The following is a 6,844-nucleotide window of genomic DNA, read 5'->3' on the forward strand; positions in this document are numbered from 1 at the left end:
GGACAGAGGGTAGAGTCGAGGATGAAATAAATATATGTAAACAAATAGTACGAGAGGGTGAGCAAGGAGCAAGGGTAACTGCTCAAATTTAGCCTCAAAATACTATAGCATTAAATAATAATAAAAGAACAAAACGGACAAGTTTGATTCCTCATACACATATGACAGCCTTTTGAGTGTCACGTTAAACCCACTGTCAGAGTTTTGTAACATCTATGGAAAATCTGCACAGTGCCTCAAATGTGGAAGTTCCAGGTAAGCCAGGCTGTATTTGTGCACAYACCTCGGCTCAGTCCCAGTTTTCTCAGAGGAACTAGGGCAGAAGTGAGCAAGCGACCTGACACGAACACCCAAACACCSGAGTGCTGAGTGTCAGTGCTGTGAGGGCATGGCACACAGGAGGGAATGGTACAGGTAACAGCATGGAAAAACTAAGCCAGAGTCCACAGCAGCGGGTTTGACTGGAAAATGTTACAGGCTATCAAAAAGATGGCATTAAGTGTACACACTTTGCCAAATACAGCATCTGCAATGAAATTTTTTTACCTGATCTGAACACTCATCGTTAAAGGGACCAGACATTCAAAATTGAAAAGGAAACAAACACTTTTGGGTATAGACAGTGAAGAGGGTGCTAAAATGTATTCGTGCCTATTTACCAACCTACCCACTGCAAACAGGTCACCCTAACAGCTCCATCACCTCCCCATAGTTTGTTGTGAAGAGGGCTGTGTTGTTGTTTATTTGGGTTTTTTTTTTTACAGTACTGAAGCTCACTGTTATTTATTAATAAAAATAATTAMCCAGATAAGCTGTGGCTGTCCCATCCCTGGCTGTATTCAAGACCAGGTTGGAGGGGGCTTGAAGCACCCAGGGATAGTGGAAGGTGTCCCTGCCCATGGGAGTAAGATGAGGGGGGTAGGAATGAGGTGAGCTTTAAGGTCCCTTCCAGCCCAAACCATTCTGTGAATTCAGAAGACATTAAACATTTYTGCACTTCAGACAAATACCAGTCAACCTGCTAACAAACATCCAGCAAAAAATTTGAAGTAAAAAACCTTTGGGTTTGCACATTTGAGTCAACAGATCTTCAACTGTAGAACTATTTTGTGAATGCTTAGGAACAGAACACTGTACCTGCTAAAGCACCTGCTACCTGCAAAAGTGATGGCAAACCTTAGTTTTACCCTTGGGGTTGTATCATCACTTCTTGMAGGCAGCTACAACATAATTCCATATTGGTCCAGTCCATTTATACAAAATCCTATACACAGCAGATGCAGTAAAATATAGCAACAGTTTAGAGCTTTGGTTTCTTATACAGAAAACTTTAGTTAAATCTTGCCCACACTTTGGTATTTAGAATCAGACTTTCTTCTACACCAACATATGTTTGGCAGAGAAAATGTGGAGCATCAGAGAGCCAGTTATGACTCCTTGATTCTCAGCTTGTTTTTATCCCTTGGCTCGGCTGGCTACAGAAATGTTGTGCCGGCTTTGCTAACAATTGTTTGGGATCCTGAGGGCCCTGCTGCTTCGAATTACCCATGGGCTGTCATCTCCTAACACTCCCCATGCCTGCAGAGAGAGAAAACCGGTAAGTGGGAGAGGAGCCAGGTGAATTTCCATCAGGCCAGCAGCACTTTTCACCACCCTTATGGYTGCTCAGTTTGCAGAAGTTAAAGGCACTGCTGCTACTTCAACATTTTTCATTATGTGAATCACAGCTTTCTTAATTTGTATTAATTCATTAATAACATGCAGTACTGGATTCACAAAGCTGATGTAATTCCTGTCCTGTTATACAGAACAGCACAGAGAACATAGCCATTAACAAGGAATGATGAAGTTTTTTTTCTATGCACTGAAATTTCTTTTCAAGGGTCCCACCATCACTCAGCTGCTCTGTGAAAAAGAACTAAACACTGGTAGAAGGTCTGTTTGCCTTTGCATGACCAGCACAGCAGAGCAAACACCAAATCCCATTGTCAGAAACACCATTAGTTTCAAGAGGACGGCTGAGATCTTTCTGTCCATGTTTTTCTAAATTGGTGCAGATTTAGTCACTTTCTTTGTGACCACACACAACAGCACAGGTACAGGTCACCCTGACCTGCTCATGTGTGGGTCTGCTCCCTGCTGCACAGAGCAGGAACATGTGGTGAACAGCTCACACACRTCACTCTCCAGTGCTGTTCTGGGTGTCTGAATTCCCCAAAAATCCATTAGCTGAACAAAACTTGGCCCTGATGTCAGAGCTRCACAGCAGATACATCCTATTTCACACTTTCCCCCCATTAGTTGACTGAAATCAAAAGACCTTTTTTCTCTGTCTGCCTTATAGCCACCTTAACTATTCAGGACAGAATGAAGTTACTGACCAAAATCTAATCATCCCAATGAACTTTTCTATTGCCACTCACACTAAACAAGGTCTCAAAGCACTTCTTACATTCTTCCACTTCATGCCAATTAAGCCAGTGTTATCCAGTCCACATCATATTATGCAGCAGTACCTGACCCCCTCTCAGAAATTAAGAACATGGAGACCTTAATTGCATCATCTAACCTTAAATCAATCTGGCCTGAGTTTAACAGAAATGTCTAAGTGCCATTTACATCTAATCCATTAATACTGTTTTACATGACCGACCTTCCTTTAAATGACTAAACATTTTTAGACTTTTTCATTTTTCCTTTAAGCTAATGTTATAGCAACACAAGGGCATTCATTTWCAGTGCTTGCATTGGGGCTAGCACTGTCATAGAATAAACATTTTTTTTGTGTTTTCTTATTACATGTGCCCTGTACTGAGGGCTAYRAATGAGTGCAGCAGCTTCTCAAGATACACATTTTCACAGATCCCAGGCACAGAGTACTACTAGAGGAATACGATGAATAATCAAGTAGATTAAGTGACCCTAATTGCTTACTTTGACACAAGCAGCAATTAAACAGCTTTTAAAAGTCATCAGGAGCTATCCATAATCTTTTTATTACAGCAAACGTCCCAGGCTTCCAGTGAGACTCGATTTTTATCAAACAAAATCCTACAATATTAATTGGAAGAACCACCTCAACATTCATGTGAGATATAACAAAATAAGCTCTTCAAATTCCAGACCCTGTGTAACTGAATGAAGAAAGATACCCCATATTAATGTCCCTGCACCTGACAAGCACATTTTTTTTCATTCCCTAGGTGAAAAACCCCCCTTGTAAGCAGTAAGTTTCCTCCAGCACAGCCTCAAACCCACAGCCACATACAGCCACTTTTGAGTAATCCCGATAACTGTCCCGCAGCTCTTCACATGCTTAAATTTAACGATGTGTGTAAAACTTAGCAGGACTCATGCTGTGATTTAGTCATTTTCTCACAAATGCATTTTGGTCAAGGGGAAAGTGTTAAAAAAGCACTGTGTAATTACTGCAAAATATTGGAAACAGTAAATGGTTGGAATGGTGGTAAGCTCCCCAGGTCCATCCAGCGAGTTCCTGGAGTGACTTTTAATATTAACAGGAAAAAAAAAATAGCTATACCTCAAATGCTACCATTTTTTTCTTTATGAATTACTTTCAGCTCTCTTTAAGTAATAAAGCTGTAAAGTGCAATACCCTTAAAAAACACAAGATATCCAGAAGAACTGCACGTTTTTGAAGGAGGAACAGGGAGAAGAGCAAACACAGCTACCTGATCTGCCACTTGTTGATGTGCTACTGACCTCGGAGAGAAGGAAAATGAGCAGTTACAAGCCAAAGCCACCCAGCAGCTTGCACRGGACAAGTAGAAATGCTTTATTGTCCTGTGCATTCCAACCACAGTCTGCCTGCTTCCTAATGCCACCCAAAGAACCAGTCAGCATTTCTTACAAGAGGAAGGCAGAAAGCTTCTGGCTCAGCAATCAGCCACTGACACAGCRGAGTTGCTCCTCTCCAGGTGGGAAACCCATCCAAACACTAYGAAAAATAATGRGGCTAATTAATTCTTATCTGCAAAGAGCAATTTTGATAAATGAACTCAGTTTGAGGAGACAAGTGGTTGTCTCACCCRCACYSRMACAGAATAGCTTCCTGAGTGACCAAAAGGATAAAGGCACAGCCCCAAAGCCTCCMTGTGTTGTGAGCAACAGCAGACAATGAAAACTCAAATGYCTTGAASAGAGAGCATCCCTTCSACCCTCCCAGAATGGAAYTCTACATCCCAACACTGYAAATGGGTTTTTAGAAGCTGCAGCAGCAGTRTCTGTTAAGTAGAAATGCAACTCCCCTCTTGCTTTGCAATCCAGCCTTGCAAGATACAGACTTGCCACAGAAATAATTAATCTTCATGCTTCTATTTTATGTTTAAAATTGGACCCAATGATTCAAAAGCATTGAAGTTTTGTTACCCACTTCTAATCAAGAGTTCTACACAATGAAGTCCTGAAGCATAATCAGGTCCAAACCTCGTCAGCTGCACCACTCACTGGATTTAATGTTGATCTTTAGTTATTGCTATGAGTTATGAYCCACAATTCTACTGTAAGATTTTTCTCCAAGTTCTTTTGCCACTTTTCTATCATGGTATGTTCATCCTATCTTTTGCTGGATCAAGAAATGTACAGCAACTCTGTTTTAAGTAAACACTTAGTAGTTCCTGTCAAAACACACCTGAGACCAAACTGAYACCTTTTCCATTTCTGCTGTCAGAACAGGTCAGTCCTGCGACACTGATGTGAAAAGCACCTGTGTGGCTCCTTAATTCCTTGAGAACTCAGATTATGTATAGAGCATTTTCTATGCATACCTGGCTGTATGTATTTGAATAAAATTAAGTAATTTTCCACAAAAATTAAGAACAGCAGGCATTTCCCTTTAGGAGGAAAAGSCCCACTAGGACTTACCAAGTCGATTCACCATGATTGAATTTTTACTCTTCCTTAATCTTGGGCTGATTCTTTTTTCAGTCTCTTTTAGCACCCCTACATTGATACGGTACCATAAACAAARAGTTGCAAATAATAAAAAGAAAAGCAGCAGACTGAGCTGCTAAGGGCCAGCTTATCTGGCAGAGATGTTTCAGGCCTCAGGAGGCCTTAGGAGGTAACTGCAGCTGACACCTAGTAGACACAGGGTGGGTCTACAAAAACAGGAACAGGAGTTGTAGTTTGGTTAGCACAAAAAGGCAGGCCAGAAGAAATGGAGAGTGAAAGACAGAGTAGGCCAATGAATAAATTATTTACATTAATCAAAACCAGACAGGAATTACGGAAATGTGATTTAACTACATGAAACAGATAACCAAATCAAAACCAGTACCTAGTGTAAATTAACAAGAATCAGTTAAAAAATAGGCTTTAAAATATTCTTTTCATGACAGATCCTTCTAATTGAAATTTGTCATTTCAGGAAGAGAGAAATTAAGCTTTTATCAAAATCWGTTTGGTTTTGGTTTATTTGTTTTAAAACCAATGTCTTTTCCTCAGCCAACAAAAAGCTAAAAAGAAAGAGCAGTGAAAAGTAAAGACACGTTTTTCTTTATGTCTGTCTTAGAAATATTTCTTCCTTTGTCCAACATAACTACAGAATTAAGCAAACTTCAGAGGAGAGTTACTGAGATATTGAGGTATGAAAAACTATTGCAAAAAGGTTAAGAAATTGCAATTGTTTTCACTAGAGACAAATGTTATTGAAATARTGTAATAAGGTGAAAGCACTGTGAGAACAACCTCATGTTCCATAAACAGATTGCAAGATACCCATAAGGAAACTGGCTGAATTCAAAGCACACCAAGAAAAATCCTATAAGGAATATGATGACAGCAGCACTACTTTTCACATCCATATAAAGTATTTAGCATTGGCATTTTTAATGCGTAGTCGAAGCCTGAACAACTTAAAATAGGACATTTTCCATCCATTAGGAATTCTCCAACACAAGAACCAACCTCTCTTCTCCCCTTATACAASATCTACCAAGATTCARTCTTGCCCACAACTGCATTTGTAACACTGACACAAGATGGAGCTGCTTAAGAATGTCCTTCTGGAAGACACTGACATACATTCAGTCTCAGGTTTGGCCCAATAGATTTTCTAATTTTCCTAATAAATCTCAAAATATTCAGAATGGTTGTCATATTTTAATTGTTTTTTTTTTTCTATGAAACTTCCTTAAGTTCACATCTAATCTTCAAAACATAAAGCATTTAAAGATTTGATAAAAGAGGAAGTCACACTACTGACATCCTTCTGGGACGGAAACACTTGAACAAGAAAGAGCTGTTTAAAATAATTTAGGAAAGAACCCAAACAAATGCTGTGCTGGACACATTATGTTTGAATTCTGTGCAAATCATAAGGTGTTCAAGCAACCTCCAAAAGGGTGAGAGGAGAATACAAATATTTCTAACAGGACAGACAGGAGTCTTTTCAAGATTCAGACTCTTGTTAACATGCCTTTCAATACAAAATTGACAGCACAGACAGGTCTGAGATTACGTTTTTTAAAAAAATATATGGCCCAAATATCAATACCAAAGTCCTTTTGACATAGGGAGGAAAGAAAAAAAAAAAATCAATGAAAACTAATTTATATCTACTGCAGATATAGAACATTGAGGCAAAAAGATGTCACTTACTTCTACATGTTCACCTTGGTGACACACAATAACCACTGTAAAGGTGAGTCCCTTGGGGAAAACAGAACCACACACAAGGAAAACAGTTCCCTTCAGCCCATATCTGGATTACCAACACACAGGCACTACAATACCATGATTAGGAGCAGAAAAATGAAGCTGAGTCTCATCAGTCAAAGGCCACCATGGGATTGTGTGAGGAACAGCCCGCAGAGTCTGTGAC

This window comes from Malurus melanocephalus, unplaced genomic scaffold, assembly GCF_030028575.1.
Source record: "Malurus melanocephalus ecotype Western Australia unplaced genomic scaffold, MMel_1.1 scaffold_215, whole genome shotgun sequence".
NCBI lineage: Eukaryota > Metazoa > Chordata > Aves > Passeriformes > Maluridae > Malurus > Malurus melanocephalus.